Source organism: Petaurus breviceps, unplaced genomic scaffold (assembly GCF_028583685.1).
Source record: "Petaurus breviceps papuanus isolate PSGF00001 unplaced genomic scaffold, PetGlider_PUasm1.0 214, whole genome shotgun sequence".
NCBI lineage: Eukaryota > Metazoa > Chordata > Mammalia > Diprotodontia > Petauridae > Petaurus > Petaurus breviceps.
Genome location: NW_027185863.1, coordinates 21,170,827 through 21,194,881, shown reverse-complemented (window position 1 = coordinate 21,194,881; position 24,055 = coordinate 21,170,827). Strand labels below are relative to the sequence as shown.

Genomic DNA, 24,055 nt, shown 5'->3' with positions numbered 1-24,055 from the left:
TTTATGAAAAATCTGGCTCTTCACCACCAGAATACACATTTATAAGCCATAAATAAAGCATACAGGAACCATAAATTAATCAGAGCCTAGTACTGTATTTCACTCTCCCCAAACATTAACGAGGGGTGGGTCAATTACTACAACAGACCCTCACTTTTCCTATTTTCCTTTTTTCCCCCCTCTATTTTTTTAAACAAAACAACAGGCACAATCTTTTGGTTCTCAGTTAAAACTACAAGTTTTTACACCAAAATCAAGTTTTTTTTTTTTTTTATAATCACTCTCTCACAAAGAAAAAAAAAAGATAAGACTTCCCTGCAACAACAACAATAGCAAAAATCAAAATTCAAATGATGCTGGGAGAATCAGGGGATGTCTAAACAGTAGTGGAAAACTGGAGACTTTAAAAACATTTTCCTTTTCTTCCCTACAGAACAACGGGAATCCAGGGAGTCAAAAGCTAGGGGACAGGAACTGGTGTCCTCTGCAGATTTGGACACATGGCCTTGATTCCCCAACTCCACCCTCCTCTCAGAAAACAACGAAAAAGTTCATAGCCTTCCCTTCTCTTCTTTTCATACCTCTGTAGGCAGAGGTCCTTTTGCCCACCCCAAGCACCAGCTCTTAAGAAGAGTTCATAATGGGCCGAGAATGTGCCCCTTGGTAGTAAGTTGTGTCTCCACTCAGGGGCGAGGATTCTAAGCCCCCTTTGTTCGTAATGGGGCCCATAGCCAGGCGGCCAGGCATGGGGGAACTGTAGCCAGAGTAGTGCATCACCTGTTCATAGTCCTTAAGGTTCATTTTGTGGTGGTGGTGATGGTGATGATGGCTGTGGTGATGCTGTTGCTCAGATGACATGAGATTGTTAATGGAGAAGGGGTGATTAAAGGCTAGTGGTGTTCCGGCTTCAAGTGTGCCTCAGGGGGAAGGCCTGGGTGGTGGGGTGGACCCAGCAGGTGTGCCTGCTGGACTGGTGATGGGGCAGGCTCAGGAGGACTCAGAGCTGCTGGGGTGCCCTTCAGCATCCCCAAACTGCCTCGCTTGTGCTCTTGACAAGGGGAGGCACTGGAGTGAGGGGACTCTGTGCCGGCAGAACTGTCAGAGCCGCTAGTGGGGGGCAAACCCCCACTGCCCTCCCCTAGTGGTGCTTGCTGCCCTCCAGCTCCACCACTTCCTCCAACTGGCTTCTTGCCTCCACCCACTGGGCCTCCCCCTCCCTCCTTCAGTGCCAACTGTTTCTCACACTTGAAGCGCTTCTGACGACTCAGGTAGCAACCATTTTCAAACATGTTACCCGAATCTGGGTGCAAGGTCCAGAAGGATCCCTTGCCAGGCTTGTCTGGTGAGCGGGGCACCTTGAGAAAACAGTCATTGAAGGAGAGAGAGTGTCGGATGGAATTCTGCCAGCGTTGCTGGTTCTGTCAGTAGAAGGGGAACAAGTCCATGATCCACTGGTAGATCTCACTAAGTGTCAGCATCTTGTTGGGGCTCTGCTGAATGGCCATAGTGATGAGGGAGATGTAGGAATAGGGGGGCTTGGCATGTGTGTAACTCCGATGGTCAGTCTTGGGGTCCCTGGATCGATTGAGGCTGGCCTGCCCATACATGGGACTCATAGAGTTCATGTTGGCATAGGGAGCCAGGCTGTTCATGCTCCCAGGGGCCTGCCCCCCCAGTGGACTCATGCTGGGGCTCAGGTGGGGAGCCATACCGGTAACTCCTGGGGCAGCTGTGCCCCCCATCCCTGCCATGGCCCCAGCCCCTGGGGACATGCCTGCCAGGGAGGGACTTATTCCAGTTCCCAAGTAAGAAGACATATTCATGGAGCTGGCACTCATGTTGGCCGAGCTGCTGCCCATGGCAGCCGACATACTCATGTAAGTGTTCATGCCGTTCATGCCCAGGCCCGCATTCATATTGCTCACCGAGGAGTAGCCCTCAGGTTCGCCATAGTAGCTGCTCCAGTCTGAGTGCTCGTGCCCTTCCATTTTCACAGCTCCCAGCATAACTCTCTCTCTCTGGTTAACTCCCTCTTTCTCCCTCTGCCGGAGGTGGTGATTTGAAGGGGGTGGGAGGGGTGGGCTAGGAGCAGATTTTGTCTTAATAGAGATAATATGTGTATTTTTAAATGCTTGAGTATTATTAAAAACATCAGTATAATACATGTAGATGTGATTTTCTTAGATCAACAGAGTTCCTAAAAATAATCTTGAATAAATGGTCTTGGAAGTTGATAAGAATAAATGAACCTTTCATCCACATTTATCAGTTATATGCCATACTATATTTATAAATGTGATCATACACTTTTATAAATAGAGATAGATAGATAGATAGATAGATAGATAGATAGATAGATAGATAGATAGATAGATAGATAGATAGATGTAGATACACACACAAACAAATAATATATACATATACATCCTGGACATTTATAAAATCTCTTTATTATTCCATTCTCTTTGCCTCTTTTACTCATTCTGTGTTCAATTCGAGAGCCATTACATTAAATTATAAACACCCTTTCATTTTTTTCTCATACTCTTTCCATCTTGCCTGAGGCTTCCTTGACTGTTTCAACTGTGATGGTTCAGTACAGACATGTGTGCAGCTTTCCTTTTACTACAAGTGTTCCAAGAGCTCAAACCATAATGAATCCATGCTGAAATAGGAAAATTGATCTTTGTGCTTGCCATTGACCATCATTCCCTGTACATAGAATGACTGATTGAGGAAATGGTTCAAAAAAAAATGGAAGATGAGTCACTGCTAAAAATGCATTAACTTCTGAAAAGAAACCAGGATGGATGCACATGGTGATCTGAGTGACTCCTTCAGTGAGGGAGATGGATGAAATGGTGAAGACAATGGCAGAAAGGTTCTCTCAGTTTGACTGTTTTTAGGTCTTCCTATACCCAGCTCTTCATTTTTTCATTCTCAGACTCCATAGACTCTTTTAACTCTTCCAGCTCAGGAGAAATAAAGTGGTCTAGTGGAAACAGTGCTAATTTCTGAGTCCGAAGACTTTGGTTTGGATTCTGGCTCTGCTACTTCTGTGTGTGACCCAGAGCAAGTCACAAGGTCTCATGACCTAGTTTTTTCATCTGCAAAATGAGGGCATTACATGGTACCTAAGGACTTTTTCACACTTAGTTATTATGAACTCCATTAGCTTTTCATAGCTAACCAGTCATCAAATTAGTTTATTTCTGCCATCAAGTATATTTGATATCCATCCTTCCTTCGCATTTGCACTGCCTTCACTGTAATCCAAGCTCTCATCCCCTCATACTTTGACAATTGCAATTGCATCCTAACTGGTTTCCCTTTCCCAGACTCTCCTTCTCTAGTCCATCTTGTATAGTACCTTAAAATTAAATTTCTGAAAACACAGCTTTCATCATTTTACTCCATAGATCAAAAGGTTTTCATGGCTCTTAACTGACCTCAAGATAATTATAAGCTATTCAAACTGGTTTTCAATACAGTACCATAACCAGAATTTTTTTGTGCCCTGGGCAATCAGAATGAAACACCCTCAGTTGAGGAGGTAGGCTAGAGTAGGAGGGAGTGGGTCGAGGGGGGAGGTCACAAGATGAAAGAGACCTGGGATACTGGGGCTGAAGGAACAGATGGGAAAGTAGGCATATATATATATACATATATATATATACACACATATATATATATACATATATAGGTATGAATGTATATTTAGCTATGTATCTGTACACATATACAAATATATGTATGTGTGTGCACATATGTGTATATATTTTTTTAGAATTATAAGGTCTCAAAGTTTTCCCAGACCTCTCATCACCTTCAGAAAGCTTGAGAATAGATCTCTCAACCTTCACAAATTTGTTTCACCTACAACAAAGACTTCCTCTTTCCTTGATATAAACTTTCTCTGTAAAACATGATCTTGTCCCATCTTTGTTTTCTTTAGTGCCATTTCCATTTCCTCGTGAACCATGTGTAGAGGTTTCTTAATATTGCAGTTCCACTGTTTGTGATGGCAAAAAAAAAATTAATAAAAATCTTTTTAGAACCTTTGTATCTTTTTCTTGCTGCCTTCTTTCCAATTTCATCCTTAAATTTCCCCAAAATAATTTTGTTTAATTGGGATTTTTAACATATTTTCTTTAAAACTTGTTTTCCTTCTATTGTTTCTTTATTTCTTATAAGGTTATAAGGGTCATAATCTTCCACTATCTTCTGTAATATTTTACATGTATATTCCAAGCTGGTGTTTTCCTTGGCTGCTATCTACTTCTCTTTGGTGTATCTAGGGGAGAAACAGTGATTGATTTCGTGGGTCCCCCATCTGTTTGATGGAATTATAGGGTATAGACCAGGGATGAGGAACCTTCAACCTCTAGGACACATGTGGCCCTCTAGGTTTTCAAGTGGCCCTTGACTGAATCCAAACTTCACAGAATAAATCCCCTTATTAAAATAATTTGTTCTATAAAACATGAACTCAGTGAAAAGGCCACACCCAAGGACCCATAAGGCCACAGGTTCCCCACCCCTGTAATGGACTTTTATTAGACTGGAGCAAGAACAGAGATCAATTTTCCTATTTCAGCATGGATTCATTATGGTTTGAGCTCTTGGAACACTTGTAGAAAAGGTACACATGTCTATACTGAACCATCATGACTGAAATAGTCAAGGAAGCCCCAGGAGTCTTCTAAGTGGAGAGTAAAGGCAAAGAAGCAGGAAAATAAGAAACATTTTTTAGGAAAGGCAACTAATTCAGTTTATGTGATTTGTAGGGGACACACCCAGGAAAGGAAGTAGTTTCCAGTAAGGCTGAGAAGGAAGGTTGGGGTAGAGTAATGAAAAGCTTATAACAACTTTGCATATTATTCAATAAGAAGTGACCATTAAAGCATTTGAGCTAGGAAATTACATGCTCAAAGGTTGGATGACAAATATCATATTGTCATATAGGATAGATTTGGAGGAAAGAAAGACTGATACTGAGGAGATCAGTTAGATGATTACAATAGTCCATTTAAGCAATGAATTTCTGAATTGGCATGGTGAAGCTGCAAGTGATATGAATTCTATTATTTCCTTTTGCTAAAAGAGTTGACAATCAGGCATAAAAGCATCTATAAGGAAGATATCTGTAAAGCCTGGACTATGGAAGTGGAGAGTAGAAAAATGAGTATAGTACCGGACATTGTCCTTCAGCTGTTTCCCCAACTTCATTAAATTCCTAAGGCGCTCATATTACATGTAAATGTAATAGCAAGGCATGTTCCCCACCCCCACCTATTCCAAGAAGTATATAAGATTAGCCTAGTCATAGTCACACCCAGTGCCTACACCCTCTAGACATAAGTATCTTATAGATAAGCTTAGGTGGCTCCAATGTACTACCTGAACTCACCCTATATGTGCACCCCTCCCCTCCACCCTCAACCCCTCCCCTTACACATAACTCACCCTTCTAAAAATTGTATTAAAATCCATGGTTTTGTCCAATGGTCAATCAGCGTTAGCCAGAGCAGCCCAACAGAAGCAGACCCACTAGAGGAATGGAGGATCACACCTGACTCTGTCCAAGGGGAGCCATTGTCTGGCTTTGAGGGGCCTTTCTGTACCTCTGTAAGCATGGACAGTTCCTAATGGACAGCTCCCATTGTTCTTACCCAATACCATCCTTGGCCCTAGGCGTTTATATCTGCCATTACAATAAACATCACGCATTGCACATCACTCCTGACTGGAACTGAGTTATTCATGGCACCGGCATGTACACATTTGACAGTGGAAAAAAGCAGCAGGACAGGAAGGGAAGATACAAGCAATATTATAGATGAGAATCAGAAGGTCTTACCAGAATTCCTCATGTCATCTTGTTTTTGACAGAGTACCTAAACTTGAAGATTAAAGGAATGCTATAGACAAGACTATATTAAGATTTCAGCAAAGCATTTGATGCAAAGCATTTTGCTCTCCTTAGGGACAAGATGGAGACATGCAAGCCAGGGAAAGGATAAACCATTTAGTTAGTTGGATTCTGAAGTCGTTGGCAAAGTTGGTCCCCAAAACAGCCAGTAATGTCTCTTAATACAATCTTTAATCAAGGTCTCTAGTGAAATGCTCCAGGAATCTTTGACTAATTATGTTCTACATTTTTATCAATGATTTTGAAGAAGCTACAGAAGACATACTTACCAATTTACAGGTGGCACAAAGATGGCAAGGGTTGTTAATATGGTAGATGTCAGAGTCAGAATCCAAAAATATCCTGACAATACAAAGTCATTGACTAAATGGAAGAAGATGAAAATTGAATAGGGATAAATGAAAAGTTCAAAGCCATTTCAAAATATCAACCACACTCAGGAAGGGGATAGTATGGCTGTCCAACAATTTCTGTGAATAAGAAATGGGAATTTTAATGGGCTGTTTCAAGTGTGATATATCCATTCTTCAGTGGATCTGTGATCTCATTGTAGTGCACACTTCCTCCCTAAGATATGTAAGTCATTACTTACTCTTGCCTTCTAACCTTGTGAGAGCCTTTGTTCCTCCATAAATCTCCCATTGAGGGTCCTCCAAAAAAGCTAGGGACAGACCTCCTTTTGACATTTTTTATATATCTTTTGATATTTCCAGAGTAACAGTAGAGCACACAGTCTGTCCTTCCTTTATCCTTCCCACTCCTACATGACCCATTGAACTCCTTTTACAGTTATTTTCTTTGATATCTTTTATACTATTTTTCTTATATAGTTTCAATGCTGACATGCTGCAGGCTGCTCAAGTCCCCCATGCTCTCCAATGCCCTTTAGATGACTTGCAATTTTAATTCTTTGGAGATTGGTATTCCATGATTTGGGGCAGTTAGGTGGTACAAAGCATAGAGTGCTGTGCCTGGAATCAGGAAGACTTATCTTCCTGAGTTCAAATTGGGCCTCAGACACTTACTAGCTGTATGACCCTGGGCATGTCACTTAACCCTATTTACCTCAGTTTCCTCATTTGTAAAATAAGAGGGAAAAGGAAATGGCAAGCCACTGCAGTATCTTTGTCAGAAAAACCCCAAATGGAGTCACAAAGAACTGGAAATGACTGAAAAATGACTGAACAACAATGTGATTCGAAATCATATAGCATCATGATAAAAACCTCAGAGATAAAAAGACAAGTGTTTTTTTTTTTTTTTAAGGGAAAAGGTTGGGGCCATTAAAAACAATTTTCTAAATGCAACCTTCCTTCATTAAAAAGGACATGTAATAGAGCTGATAATTCAATTGCACTTTGGTTTTGTTTTTTGTCTTTTTTTTCAAATCACATCTAGAACACGGAGGTCAATTCTGACCACTACATAATAAAAGAGAGGGTAGAAAAAATGGACAAGAATATAGAATAAGATGAATAATTTGGTGACGTGACTGGTGATTGTGGCATATAACATCCTACACGTTATCTCCCTCTTGTAGAGGAAGAAGCTGAGGCCCAAAAGAGCAAGTGAATTGCCAATAGTTATATTTCTTGGAAATCTCAGAAGTACAATCTAAACCCTAGTCTTCCCATTTCTAACTCTGTGCCCTATGGTATTCTACCTTTCTGTTTAAGCTGAGGAAGGGAAAATATGGGGTTATCTGATTGTAGGCTTCAAGTATTTTAAGAACTATCACTGGGGAGATGGGGGCAGGGGAGAAGGGAGCGGTATTAGGCTTGCTTTCCTTGGTTCCAAATGTGTGTTGTGATAGGTAACATGTTAGGAAATAGATAACATGCTTCATCTTAGTTTCTCTAAAGACATAATTGATCATTGAATTGATAAAGAGTCCTTAAGTCAGTTCATACTACTAAGGATTTTCTGAAATCAACTTTTTCATACTAAAATTTACCCATTAATTGGGTAAGGTTTCTCTTCTAAGCAATTTATTTTCCTTTTAATTCTTTCTTCAAAAGCTTATCATCCATTTTAAAACAATTTTATATCTGCTTTGTATTCAGGTCCTACTTTTAGAAAGTTCCTTTTGCTTGAGTATCTGTTTAAAGCTATTATGGAATTTCTATTTCTTTGAGGGGGGATAATGATATTTCCAATAATTTTTATGCTACTAGATGTTTGCTTTGATTTATTCCTTTTTCCTGCCTTAGTTTTTCCTGAATTAGGGCCAGGCTCCATTCCCTGCTAAACTTTTGGTTAACGTGTTTGGCCCTGCTTAGTCTTACCCTAAGTCACCTGCACAAAACTTCTCCTCCCCCTAAATCATGTAAGTTGAGAGTGCTGTCATTTTCAGCACCATTTCTGGAATCTTAGGACCAATTGTTTGAAGCCTTTGTGCTGATAGGCCTGGGGAGTCCATGTTTGAGTCCTGTGGTAGAGGGCTGGTTACTGCCAGTAACCTGGCACTTCCAAGGTCTCATATTGGAGATTTCTGTGGGGATATCTTTTCTCTCTCTATCTTCTAACACAGAGCCTTGTAGGCTGCACATGTTTCTAAGGCATACATGTAGGTTACCCTACACTGGTACTGGCTATGCTGGCACTCCTCTCTCCTATTGCCCTTAGGTTGCTGACCCACCACTTTTGCAGATCTGGGCTAGAAGAAGTTACTTACTATAGTTTCTCATTTGAATTCTTGATCATTACTTAGTATAAATTGAACTTCAGGTTTTCCTAGAGTAGGTATACAGATCTGGGCAATTTACCTCTCAATCAAGCTGCCATCCTCCCCCTTTACTTTCCTTTAATCTTTTCATGGACTGGTTTTTGTCAATTTCACTGGTCTCTCAGTAGCAAATTGATGAGAAGGTAAAGGAATTGAAAGGGATTGAAACCCATCAATTTGGTTATGTTTTAATGGTTCTAATTTTTTTTCAAGTGTAGGGATTTTGGTTGATTGAAATAATGTTTTAGGATTGTCTCTACATTCTTCTTCTTTTTTTTTCTTTTTTTTGTGAGGCAACTGGGGCTAAGTGACTCTTGCCCAGGGTCACACAGCTAGTGTCGTATCTGAGCAAAGGCAGGATTTGAACTCTGGTCCTCCTGACTTCTAGGCTGGTGCTTTATCCACTGCACCACCTAGCTGCCCCTTTATAGTCTTAATTAATTGTTTATTCCTTCTTCCATATCATCATGGGTAGCTAAGAATTATTTTAGAGGGAAGCAGCCTCAATTTAATAATGGCCTGGAAAGCAGGCCAAATAGTTGGGACAACTTGAATTTAAGCCTCCCTTCTGAAATATTGGCTGTGTGATTCTGAGTAAGTCACTTAACTTTTCAGTGTCTCTAGCAATTCAATAAGATGCTAAGTTGTAGAAAAGATATTGATCTGCATTGGTAGGGAAAATTTCATCACTTGGGAGTTTTAAACAATGTTGAAATCACAAATATAAACCAAAAAGCTAAGAGCTGACCATCTTAAAAAACTCAGCTAACACAATTTAGAAATTTTAAAACATTTTCTCTAATAAATTTCTTATTGTTGCAAAATGTATTTTTCTCTCTACCCAGTTGAACTGACTTACTTGACTCAATTATCCTATTGAAAGATTTTTAAATTTAAAATGCCAGTCAGTTTTAAACTCTAGCTTTCCCAAAGTAAGTATACTGATTTAAATATATTTCATGTAAAGGTCAAATCCCAAATAAAAGCTAAGAAATTCCCTTTTTCGGTGTCATATTTGCACACTCCATAAATAGGAAGCAACACAAAGGTCCTTAGAAAGCAAAAATGCGAATGACATAAAAAAGAGTAATTTAATATCATGTTAACTCATTCTATATGATACAAGGTAATGCTGCATCATGACAAAGACACGGTGCAAAGTATTCCCATATGATTTTAGAACCATTAATATGAGAATTCCATATTTCATAACATCAACAAACCAGATGAACCCCATCCACTTAAAGCAGAGAACAGTGAAAAGAACAAATGTCTTGTGAAGAGTGGAAATGAGAACAATGTGTGTGAGGTTAAACAGTGGAAATAAGTTGCGGATGTTGTGCATGAAATAATTATTTCTGCAGCGCCATTGCTGCATTTAGTTTATAAGCATGTCAGAGTGTACAATCCAGGCATATTTCACAGAGAGAAATGCCAATCTACATGACGTACATGGAGAAGCCAGTGAATCTAAAGCAAGGCTCTATAAAAGGATCATTCAAAATGCAGCTTTTTTTTTTAATCAGGCTTCTTCTACATAAGATGTGCCTATAATTCATTTAGTCAAACTATAAGCCACTTATGAATCAAATATTTTTAGAAACTATTTGGTAATCTAGAGGAATCCTGTGATATGTTAAAATGGATAGAGGAAAGAAAAAAAAAACTCTTGGGAAACTTTTTCCAAGATCCCAAAATGAAATGTACTTTTTTTTTTCCTTATAGATAATTTCATATTTTCTGGATTTTTTTAAACCATACTTGAGGCTTTATGGGTATAAGTAGCTCCCAGTTAGGAACTTACTTCCTTTATTGAAGCAGAGAGGCACCTTCTCTTCAATGTATAGTCTTTGAGAAATGATTGGAGACATTGGGATGTTAAGGGACTTGCCCAGTGTAAAGCAACCAGCATACAGCAGAGGCAGGACATCAATACATCCAGGTCTTCCTGACTCTGAGACTAACTCTAACCATTGCACCAGTCTCACTATTATTATCTAGACTTTCTTAAATAGGTCTTTGTTTCATACATTTGAGGCTGAGTGTCCTTAGAAGTCATCTAGTTCAACCTATTTATTTACAGATGAAGAAATTGAGGCCCAGGAAGGTTAAGTAATTTGCCTAATATTATCATACCGGTTTTAAGTGACAGAAGTAGGATTCAAAGCCAGGTCCTCCAACTTCATATCCATTGAACAAGACTTTGAAATGTGCTCCATTATATTAAAGGCTTTTTATTTTTCTCTCCATTTTCTTTTTCCCAAGAGGTCTGGGATTCTTGGAATGATGGATATCAAGTAAATTATTTAAATACCAACATATATGTATTTATACATTGATATTATGGGTGTGTTTGTAGCAAATGAATGTTCATATGTGCATAGACTTATGTATAATATCCTAAGATTTGAGAGCTAGAAAGGACTTTAAAGATCATTTACTAATTTTGTAGATGAAGAAATTGAGGTCTCTGTCATGGCACTTGCCTAAGGTTACATAATGAGTCCCCCTGATATTCAGTCTATAGCTTTTTTCTAGCATAGAAAGGGCTTTACTATATAAATGCAACTGAGTTTTTAACAAAGGCATTAGAAATTATATAGAAAAAATTAATGTTATCCTAAATGTGACTGTCCCCTTGAAAAGCAATGCATTTTTTCCCCATTCTTGCTACTGTTATTTTAGAAGCACCTTCAAAACTAGTGGTATTTTCTCTTAAATATTCTTAGGGATTAAGAATAGAGAATCATTTCATTCTTTGTATTTGTGTCTCTTGGAACCTAGACCATTATAGGTGCTTTTGATTGATTTGGTTTTCTTTTTGGAAACAGTCTAAAGTTATTTGAAACTAAGTCTGCTGAAAAAAGTGGATAATCAAACTGAATCATTGCAGTCTGTGTTCAAAACCTTGTGTAGCTATAAAGTAATGCAATTAATTTCCTGGCAACATGACTTGTAAATTAGCTTGGAATAAAGTTCTCTCTTTCCCCTTCCCCCCTCAAAAAAAAGTTCCAAAACTGTTCTGATCAATAGTGAAAAAAGAGCTAGAATTTTAGTTAGAAGAGCTATGCTTGAATCCTAGCTATACCATTGAGTTACTGTGTGATTTTGGCTAAGTCACTTTACTTTGGAGGTCTCAGTTTCTTCATCTATAAAATAAGAGGGTTGGAATAGATCATGTCTAGCGTGTTCTTGTTGGAAGTTCTAATATTATTTGGTGGATGGCAGCATTGTCTGAGCAAGTGGATAGCCTCTCAAGGTAAATCCTTTAAAGGATAACATTCATTGTTGGATAGATTAGCATTTTGGTTTTGAAAAAATCAGTGCCCTTACTTCATGGTCACACTTTATATTATACATACATATATATATACATATATAATATATATACACACATATATATAATATACACATATATACATACATATCTATATACACATATATATATCACACAGAAAACATTTGGGGAATACATGTCAACTCTTCTATTATTTTTTTCCTTTTGACCCACATAAGGGAAGTTATACAGACCCATTTGAACAGCTAAACAGATTTCAGACATCTTGAAAGATTAAAACAAGGTATAATGTTGGACAATATAACATTTCTTTACCAAGAAAAGATATATTAGAAACATTTTTCTTACTGGGTCCTATAAACTCAAAATTTATCACCAGAACTGGAAATGTTTTCTGAATCTCTAGCTCAATAAATCCAAGTACTAACATGTGACTTTTTCCAGTCAATAGTATTTACAAAGGACTTTTACAATCAGTTATTTGTTAAGCTACATACCATATTGAAGCTGACGGAGCAAACCTACTGTTGTGCATTAGGTTGACTTGTTCCCTTATGATTTCTAGTACTGTATCCAACAGGCTACTCTATAGGTCCTCCATACCTATAGAGTATATAGGTATATTTACTTCTCCTCCTTACCCCCTTAAAGTCCCAGTGACTGTGGTATTTCTTTTAGCTGACTTCCTCCTTTCTTCCATCAGTATTTTGGTTTATATTGTTGCCTGGGCTCAGAACACCTACAAGTAGAAGACAGAGAATTGTGGACACAGGCCACAAAATTCACACACACACACACACACACACAAAATTATAGGGGCCTATGAATAAAAATACTGAAATAGAAGTGAAAAAAGCTGCTTTTTCCCCTCCCTTAATATGTCAGTCCAACAACTATGTAAGTATCTTTACTCTTATTTCAGTCCCCATTAAAGGAAGAAGAAAACTCATAAGACCTCAAAAGGCCATGACCATTTCAGATTCTGACATGATGCTTTCCTCTGGCCTTTCTCATAGGTTTCTTTTGTCTCCCTTTTCAACTTCCTTCCTCAATTCTTCGTCTTCCTTGTTTTATTTTGCTGGCATCAAAAGCGTTTTTACCAACTAGTATTTTGCTTATAGTAGCATCATTACCACTCACCGTCTGACACAAGTAGGGGACTGTTGCTATTTATATATTAATTACCATATCAATTAAAAACAGAAGATTACACTTACAAATTTGAAAGATGCCCTTGATATGCTATTTCTAATATTAAATTCTTCAGTATATGCTTTCTACACACAGTGACATCTGAAATGAAGGCAAAAGGAACTCTCTTGATATTGTTCTGAGATGAAAACATAAATCTTAATTTAAAAGGGACTAAGTACACAATTAGAAAGAAACCTGAAAAGATGGTATACATCTAACAGCATACTGTGTCACCATCCAAGAAAAGCAGTATCAAGAAATTCTAGAATTTTGGTAGCTGCTTTCTTCTTCTCTAGACCTCAGAATTCAAGGCTTAAAGCAAGCTATTATACTGTTTTATATATATATATATATTTATACCATTAAACTACAAAATAGCTTCTTTTGGTCATTCTGTTACTAAACATTCTGTTACTAAACCAAAATTATATCAATGAATTTTACTTATCTGACTATCGTATCAAAAAAATTTTACCTTGCCCTTTTTCCTTCTTGAGACCTGAACCTTCACAAAAATAATAATCTCACTCATTAAATGATTCACTGCTGAATCATTTGTTTTGTCCTTCTTAAGCCAAACTTGGTCATCCTTTAAATCAGTAATTAGTATTTTTAAAAGCTTTCATAGACTAAAAATAGGTGGTTTCTGATAGTATTAATTAATTACCTTCAGAAATCCAAAGACAAATTTAATTTCTTCAAGGAGATAGCATTATGTGGGCTGAAATTATAATGGAAAAGAAATTAATCCAAATCATAGAGAGCCACCAAAATAACACTGACTTTGAAGTTCAAGGATGAGGGTCCACCTTTGTTTCTGACTTTGGACAAGTCACTTAACTTGTTCAGGCTTCAGTCCTATTATCTGCAAAATAAGTACTTTGGTCTAGATGGCCTCTATGATACTTTCCAACTTTAAATATGAGACCCCAAATTTTTAAGGTCAATCAGTCAACAAGTATTTATTTGAGCTCCTACAATGTGTCAGACCCTATGCCAAGTTCTGGGGTTATAAAGAAAGGCAAAAATCAGTCACAGCTTCCAACCAGTTCATAGAATGATGGGGGAGATGACACGTAAACATCTATTTATAAACAAACTCTACACAGGATAAATTAGAGATAATCAGAAGAGAATCGTTGGAAACCACCTATGAAATGCCAAACCAGAAGGAATTGGAGACACAACCGATCCTATTTTTATTTCCTCATAATTTTAAATGTCATGAACCTTTGTCATTTCATCATAAAAATCTCTCTGAGTGAGTTCAATGGTCTGTTGAATATAATATGATTTTCATGACAAAGAATTTTAAAATAATATTTCTTTTTCACATTTTTGTATGAAGACTTTGGATGGCAGGTTAGGAAGTGGGGAAGAAAGAAGTAAGGAGCTAAGGAAGGAGAAAGCAGGAAGGTGAAAGGAGTAGGCCTTGCTGTAAGTACAGGTGGCAAAGGAAGCTGTTTGTGTGATGTATTTCAAGGGGAAAAAAATTTCCATAACAGTTTGACACAGTTCAGTAAAACCAGTCCCACTTTTGGAAATAGGACTTTGGGTTAAGATACTATCTCCAGGGGGGCCAGGTAGCACAGCGAGTAAGAGTACCGGCTCCAGTGTCGGGATGACCTGGAGATTGAATCCGGGCTCAGACACTTAGCACCCACCCAGAAACACCTGGCCATGTAACCTTGAGCAAGTTACTTAACCCCAATTGCTTAGGGGTGGCCAGGTGGCTCGGCCGGTAAGAGCATCGGCCTCAGTATTGGGATCACCTGGGGACCAAATCTGGGCTCAGATACTCATCACCACACCCAGAAACAACTGGCCGTGTAACCTTGAGCAAGTTACTTAACCCCGATTGCTTAAAAAAAAAAAAAAAAGATACTATCTCCAGAAGGCTCTTGTTAGAAAGCTTATTTTAGTTCTCTTGTAGGAGATGGTTGGCCTTTCTGACCTAGTCTTCTATTAACATAACAGCATGAATTTTCTATCAGGTACCTTGGCAATCAGGTTTTGATTGCCCAGTTTAATCAGAAAGAAAAATCTGGAAGTTATATAGACAACAAAAGAGGCACAAATTTGTTTTTCTGTACCTCTTTTCTTGGAAACTCCACAGGTCTCCAAGACAGGCTTGCCCCCACAGTGAAGTGTGCATATTTCCAAGAGCACAATCCCAGTCTGTAGACATTTTAGTTACAGCACACTCATTTTCAAGTAAGGCACCCTCCCACAAGGGCCTTTGTTTGCTAAATAAACATTCTAAGACAATGGAACATCTTATCTTGGGAAAGTGTCCCAAGGGAGTGTAGGCATGCCTTTATCTGGCATTCCATATTGCTTCCAAATATTCCAGGGATGGAGATATAGATTAAGGAGCCACAGCATGTGAATAAGAATCCATCCTCTAATAAATTAAGCTAGCTGTCACCTGGGAAAGCTGAGAACCCTAAGGGACAGAAAAGGGGTCGGGTAAGTGAAAGAGGAGTAAAGCTCCAGGAAATTTTGATTGATTAAGGATTGGGCTGGGAAGTAAGGTGCCAAAATGGGAAAGGTCCTAGCAATCTGAATACCAAAGGCACACTCAAAATACCTAATAATTTTGCCTGAGGCTAACCCTAGAATAAACATCTGGTTAAATGCCTGGATTGAAGTTGACTTAAGGGAATGTATCTTGAGCAGAAGCTCAATTCACAAAAAATGATATTTCCTTTCTCTGGTGTTCCCTCTATTGTCCTGGTTCATTTTAGGTTTATCTCAGTTGTTTTCCTGTTCTCTTTTTTTCTTCATTGAACCTCACCAAGCACTGAAACTGGCAGGCAGGGCTGGGCATGCCCAGTAGTGAAGTCAGATTGTGGTTGCAAGTGAGAAATTATAAAACAGTAATGGGCCAGGAAACCCATTACAAGGAAACAATTGTCTTCTCTTTTAAATCCCTTAGCCACAGCTAAGCAAGGGACCCTTCCAAAGCATGTTAACCAAAATGTTTTGCCATGCCGAACCCATTGTGCTATGACTCCAGTGCCACCCAAAGTCATACTTACAGAGAGAGTACTTGAATTGGGAAAAGTACCTGTCTCCACCCTTTCTACCTCGCTGCTGTATTAGAGAAAGGGTGAAGAGAATTGTAGGATCATGGGTTCATAGATTCAGAGCTGGAAAAGGATCTCACAGGCCATTTAGTTCAACTCTCATTTTACTCATAAGGAAACTAAGGATCAGGGAGGAAAAAAATATATAGGGGAGAAGAAAGGAAGGTAAGAAGGAAAAGAAGGTTGCTATATATTTGTGGGGTGGGCATAGGGATAGGATGAAGGTAATCATTAAAAAAAAAGAAAAGAAAAACATGTTGACATCTCTCTGTATTTCCCAGTCCCCCTTCATTTCCTCTCTCTCCACCATTCTCAGTGTATTTTTTTTTTTTGCTGATTTTCCTACTCTTAACAGAGTAGGAGCATAAAAAGCACATTATCTCAGTGTCTTACTACTAGATTTATGGTCAAACTTGTCATCTAAGATTCTATATGGCCAAGTCGGTTTTTATGATTTATTTTTTGAAATATTTTCTTTCCAAGGAGTAAGTAAAGTATTAGTCTCCTCATCTGTAAAATAAAGAGGTCAGACTAGATGATATCTAAAGCTTTCATTTCTAAAATTCTAGGATTTTTTTAACCTAATTAGCCATACCCAGTTTAATCATTTTGTGGTTAAGCCACAAGCTTTGTGACTGCTTCCAATCTCTTGAAGTTTGAAAGACTCAGGAACGGACATCGTCAGAAGTAGTCATCATGGCCTTGAGAAATGAACACAGGACCAGACCCCAAGCTTCAGAGAGGTCCAGTATTCCTCTCTCCTACACATAGGCTTTATGAGGAGTTCAAACCAGTATTCTCCAGTAGAATGGGAGATTGCAGAGGAAGGTTTATAATCATAGTTTTACCAAAGACCTTGAAAGGACTTTAGAGTTTATGTAGTCCAAGCCCCTCATTTTATAAATAAAGAAATTGAGAAGAAAAGTCAAATGACTTTCCCAAGGCCATGTAAATTGTTTAAATGGCCAAGCTGTGGTTCAGAACCAGTCCTGTAATTCCAAATGTAGTATTGTTTTCAATATACCATGTTGCCTCCCTAAGTTACTGTGTTGTTCCCCTCTTTCTTCAACTAAGTTTTAAGTAACAGATGCTGCCAAGATCTGATAATGAGAGGGATCATTCATTAGAGACATCTCACAATCAGATTTCTACTGTGGGTATAAATATTAAAAACTTCTATTTAATCAGAAATAGTTCATTACAGAAGAATTGTCTACACAAGGTCTGCATTGCTGAAATGAGAGCAACTCAATGAGAATATATGTTTTTGTGAACAAATTTTACCGATCCCATATTTGGAACTTTGTACGCTTCTCACTCTTTCCCTTCTTTAAACCGTATCCAAGCCACATAAAAGAAGAGAGCCCAGACAACTCCCCTCATTTCCTCCAACACCTTCACTACATTAAAACCAGAGACATAAGAATTCCAGAATGCTTTCTTTTTTTCCCAGGCACCACTCCAATCTCCCCACTTCTTCATAGAACTTAAAAACTTCATTTTCCCGCTAACTCACCTTTTGTATTTACTCGCTTGAAAATGATGAGAAGAAAGATCAGTATGGACTTTTTCATCCCAAGCAATGATGCTTTTCCAGAGTCTAATATGTAACTTTCCTCTGGAATTTGGTCAAGGAATTTCCCTTAATTGTGGTCTTTAGAGCCTGCCAAAAAGATCAATTGCTTGAGAAATTAATTTTTTTATTCATTAAACAACTTTTTTTTTTCCAGGTAGAGAATTTACATCTAAAAACCTAAGTCTAAAAACAGTTCACAGCTTGTTAAAAATATTTATATAAAATACAAATGTGTGGGAACACTTCTGCCATATTGATTGACTCAGTTATAATATTAGGGTTGAAAGGGAACATAGGAAACATCAAGTCTATGTATCTCATTTTACAGATGAGGAAACACAGAGCTAGATAAGGGAAGTGCCTCTCAGATATCCTCTACAAACCAGAAGTTTTATTTAAGTGATTTTTTGGGGGAGTGGGAGGCAGGAATGGATGGAAACTGGAGTTTTCTTTTTAGCCTAAATCTGTAATTTTCACCAGTGAAAAGAATAGAGAATATGGACATCTGCCCCAATGACACAAAGTTGAAAATCCTACATAACATATAGTCTTTACAGATTTGCCTGTGATACTTAACTGAGAAATTATAGACTCTCCCATGGTTGCAGAGTTTGTATATGTCAAATGTATGCCTCTGCCAAACTCAGATCTTCCTAACTTTGAGGCTGGCTCTCTGTCCACTGAGCCACACAGCTACAACTCAGTACAATGCAGGGAGGATTGTAAATATATAAGGAAATTAGCAGGAAACAGACAGGCTGCTTTAAGATTGAAAAGCAGAGCAGATAAACTGAAAGCAGAAATTGAATAATCCTGTAGAATCTCAGGAGAATACTCTTGTTTTCAGAACTATGCCAGGAAATACATGCATAATGGGTGGCCTAGCTTCATGTCTTTGAAATCTCTAACTTTTCACCTGTTTTGAGGCAAAAAACAAAGGGGGTTATTAACTTTCAGAAGAAATGGGAGACCCTAGGCAACTCAAATAGTCAACTCTAAATATCTCTTTCTCCATACTGTGAAACATTTAAATAATGGTTATCATTGGAGTTCCTCTGTTTAGTTCCAAATGGTTGAATGAAGATCTGAAGGGTTTGAGGAAAAGAAATGAATTGTCTGCTTTCCATTACATGATGGTCTTACTATTGGGATACATCTGGATTTCTGATTACACTCCCCCCCCCCCCCAACCACCGTAGCCACCACCACACACCCCAGTGAAGAGAATGCCTGTCTAGCAGGTCAAACCAGCTGAGGGCTAGCCAGCTCCAATTACTGACCTGACCTGCTTCTAAACTAGAAAAAGAGAGAGGGGAGGGAGAAAAGAAAAAAAAAAAAACAACACGCTTTTTCACTCAGTCTTAGAAACTTAAGTGTGGGCATGGAGGACTGTTTTTTTTTTCTTGATTAATTAACATTCCTTATTCAAATTGCCCTTTAGTATGTAGTCTTTAATTATAAACAAAATAATGCCTTACTTCCTCCATAAAGCAACACTCAAAGAGATGGAAGAAAAGAAGTCTAGGCTTTTTTATTTCTGTAGTAAAACACACACACACACACACACACACACACCACACACACATAGATACATGCATACACACTCACATGCATATAGACACAGAAACTAAGCAATGCCAATATGCATTTAGTACTTGATTTGTACTATTTAATGGGGAAAAAATGGTATTTTTCAAAGAATGCAGAGCCTACTAATAAATTTCCAAGCCTTAAAAATACAAACAATAACCTAGAGCCTAGCTCCAATTTCAAATCCAGTCACTAGACTGGGTCTATGTTAATAATATTACCTAATCACTATCGATTGACTATCTTGAATTTTCTAAAATATTTTAGTTCTATCTCAGGAAAGCCTACTTTCACTGTCCTATTTATGGATGAGCTTCACAGCATCTCTCAAAATATCTGATTTGCATTCCACAAATTTCATGGAAATAACCTACTAAAAAGTAAATTCAGTTCTTTTCAGTAGTGTCTGATTTTCCATGATCCCATTTAAGGTTTTCTTGGCAAAGATACTGGAGTGGTTTGCCATTTCCTTCTCCAGTTTATTTTACAAATGAGAAAACTGAGGCAAATGGTGACTTGCCCAGGGTCACCCAGCTAGAAATGTTTGAGGCCAGATTTGAGCTCAGGAAGTCTTGTCTCAGTCCCAGTACTATATCCATTGTGCCACTAGCTGCCCATACAAAAAAAGTATAGATAAAGGTAATCATTTTGTAGAAACAATATAAATCTATCATGGATACCTTCGTTTTTTAGGTTGTTTTTTTTTAAACATATAACAGCTTGAATAAAGTTCTATTTCTGTTCAACGACATATTTAGATTAACTAAATAATACATGCTCCAATCTGTGGCCTTGGCATGTCTTAAGAGTGATGCTAGGTGGTGCAGAGATAGAGCATTGGGCCTGGAATCAGGAAGATCTGAATTCAAATATCATCTCGGACACTTTATATAAGTGCTGTGTGACTCTGGGCAAGTCACTTCACCCCATCTGTCTCAGTTCCCTCATCTGCAATGAGTATGGAGAAGGAAATGGAAAAACACTCACCTCACATGGAGTCAGGAAGAATCAGGCATGACTCAAACAACTGAAAAAAAAAGAGTCATTACACATAACTAAACATCAATACCTTGAAAAGGTAAATCAATTTGAAAAGTTCATTTTCTGGACAAGAAGACAAATTTCCAATATGATTCTGCTAATGTAATACATTTAAAAAATACTATCTTGATATTATATACCAAAATAATAGATAAAATGTCTTTCATTTTAAATTTATCCTTCAGGCTCCCAGAATCATTGATACAGAGTCCACCTGTGCCTAGCTTCCTGGGACCTATTGCTAAATTTTTGTGCTACAAATCAAAGTTTAATTTATTGTGTTGATTGTCTAAATCTAATAACATGACGGATAAAATGTTAATAATGAAGCTTAAACTTAAAGTGTGTGCTGTGTACATTTTTGGAGAAGTTTTTTAGTTGTTGTTCTTGTTCCCTTCACCCCCCCCCCCCCTCCCCCCCCCCCCCTTTCCCTCCTAAAGCCAATTGTTAAGCATTTCCCATTATACCCCTAGATCACAGTCTCTAAGAAAGCAGGAGCATATAGAGGAATTCATGCCATATTTGGAGACAAAGGAACATATTTGGATCCTAGTTTAGTAATAGTGTGACCTTGGACAGGTTACTTAATATTCTCTGGGCCTCAGTTTCCTCATTCATACAATAACAGGGTTGGACTAGATGACCTTCCCAGACCTCTTTCCAGCTCTGAATCTAAAATCCAATGAGCACATTACTGAACACAGTAAACGATGAGTCCCAGAGTACACACTGAGTCATGACTGGGTCCAATCTTTGCTCCTCTAGCTCCATATTGTTTCATTTAGAGGATACAAATCATTCCAAGTAAGTGAATACCAAATTCCTGGAACTTTTGTAAAAAGGATTAGAACTACTCAGTAGATACTAGTTTTATAAGCTTTTAGCTAAATAGCACAAACAAGAATACCATATGTACATATTCATTTGGCCTCAATCCCAATTTCCCCACACACACCCCTTTCCACACCCTCTTAGGGCTCTGTTTCTATGAGTCTATTTACAAACCCTTTTAAACCTGGAAAGTTCCCTAAGGGGGTTGGTTAGGGTGGGGCTTAAAAGACCATCACATTCAAATAATTTTAATAAAAAGGTCACCAGAAGTATTGTTTTGAATGTTTTAATTAGCCTGGTAAACAGCATAAGGGTTATAGAGTAGCTGATGAAGAATTACAGGGAAATTCTCCTTCTCAGCAGCTGCTCATTCAGCAGACTATCCTTTGCTGCCATTTTTCTCACACTTGAGGTCAAGATTCATCAGTCTGAACTTCCTTTCTGACAGCATTCCCACAGCAAACCAAACATTTATAATTAAAAGTTTTCAGCCTGCCAAGGCAGGAAGTTACTGCCTGGGCTGTGTTCCTGATTTTCATTCTGTTCACTTGCTAGTTTTAAAACAAAATGCCTTCTATCTCACCACCTGCAGTGTAATTCAGACCTCACCTCTTTGTCCCTCGATGTCACTCCCACACAAGACAAGTTACACCCACACTTCGTTCAACTAGTTATCTCTCATTATGAACTAGTTCACTTTCCCGACGTTCATTCAAATTAAGTTAGAATTCTGCTTTGTTAAAATTCACAAAGAGTAAAAAATGGGTGAGAGGGTAGAAAGAAAAAAACCCTAAAGTTTCAAAGTCACCCAATTCACTGAAAGTAAAACCTCTGATTTCATATATTCAACATCATATCTACCACATGGGGGGTGTGTTTAATAAAATGTAAAACATTACTACTAAAAATAACAATGTCACCAACAATTGAATCCTAAGGGGGTTAATGTTGTAAGCCTTACCCCCAAAAAAGCTACCAAAAAATATTTCTCATCTTCAAGTGACAATGAAAAGTTACTTCTGGTAGTTAATCAACAACGCATGGCATTGTTTATGGTAATGAAGTTATTATTTCTTGAAACTAAAAAAATGTTGTTAGAGATGATTTGCAAATGATGATTCAGTAGTTCTACCTTAAAGATGATCATAATGGTATAATTCATTAGACTAATACTAACGTTCAGTTTTCCATTTTTAAAGCTTCATTCTTTCCAAAAGGAAAAAAAAAATGCTGTGATAATCAGGATGTCTGAAATTGGTTGTTTGCTTCTTTTAAGCAAAGAAAAAAAATCATCTCAGCTGGAGGGTCACTGTATCATGTTTCAACTGATGGTTTGCTCCTGCATAATTATAGTAAATCTGACTAAAGCAAAAAGCTTCAATGATAATGTAATACACTTGAAACATATCCTACGACTGATCATTGGCAGTGACCCTCATTGTATTCTTTTTATGATCTGCAACATGTTTGAAACATGCATTTTTAACTTTAAATGAAACCCACCAATTTTTAAAGCTCTTTCCTCCTCATCCAAACCACACAAACAATTAAACATGCATTTCCCTTCAAAAGCCCAGTCTCTCAAAAGGATCCAGCATGCCTTTATCCATGGATTATGATGAGAGCCTAAGAAACATTAGGTTGTTTCTATTCTGAGAGGTCTACCAAGTAATTAAAAGTTTCACAAGTGAAGTATCTATCCATTAGTTTAGGACAAAGTTTTTGCTGCAAGCAAAGAATGAAATTAAATTAAAACCTAAAAGTAATTGGTTTTAAATGTGTATTTATTGAAATTTACCCCCTAGTCTTTATTCTCTATAATTAATGATAACATTCTTTTATGTTCTCTAAAATGGATTAACTAACCAAACAAAGCATCCCTTCAATTTTTTTAACCACTCTAAGTGAAAATTTTACATAATCTTCTTTTACACAATCTAGCAAATTACATTAATATGGCCATTTACATTTTGACCCTAGTCCTAGTACAACCATTTTCTCACAGTAACCAAAAACATCAAAATGAAAGTTTTATTGACACCTTTTTGTCATTATTCTGGTATCATAAAACTTTGGGGGCTTGAATTTCATTGCTTCACTAATTATTTGTTAAGCCTTGCATTCTCTCCTTTTAAAAATACAAAATAATGGTTTCTTTTTTATTTCTATATCTTTATTCATGAAAGGCAGGAAAGGGGTGGCTATACAGAGGAAATCACATGTCCTTGTATTATAGATTGAAGAAATGCTTGTATATTTAATGACTGCCATTTATCCAACTCTTTAAGTTTGCAGAGCATTCTATATACATCAATTCATTTAAGAATTACATAACAATCCTGTAAGATAAGCACTGTGGGTGTTATCTGCACTTTATGGATGAGGAAACTCAGGCTAAGAAGGTTCAGCCATTTGCTGGCGATCATACAGCTAATGAGTTTGGGAAGTGGAATTTGAACCCAAATCTTATGACCCCAGGTAATGTTGTCTCTGTTTGTCTGTCTCTGTGTCTTTGTGTCTCTAATTCTCTATCTCTTTGTCTGCCTCTAAGTCTCTCTATGTCTCTGTGTTTGTATTTCTCTCTCTGTCTCTGCCTTTCTCCGTCTGTCCATTGATGTGTCTGTCTCTCTCTTTCTTTGTATTTGTATTTCTCTCTGTCTCTGTATCTCTGCCTCTCTAACTCTGTCTCTCTCTTTCTCTTTCTGTCTCTCTGTTTCTCTGTCTCTGTCTGTCTCTCTCCATCTCTATGACTTAATCATAGGGAATTCTGGGTGTGGAA

At 37.8% G+C, this 24,055-nt stretch overlaps 1 pseudogene; it reads right to left on the bottom strand.

The window, feature by feature from the left end:
- Positions 1–624: 624 nt before the first annotated feature.
- Positions 625–2,006, bottom strand: LOC138165683 (hepatocyte nuclear factor 3-beta pseudogene; annotated as a pseudogene).
- Positions 2,007–24,055: the final 22,049 nt, after the last annotated feature.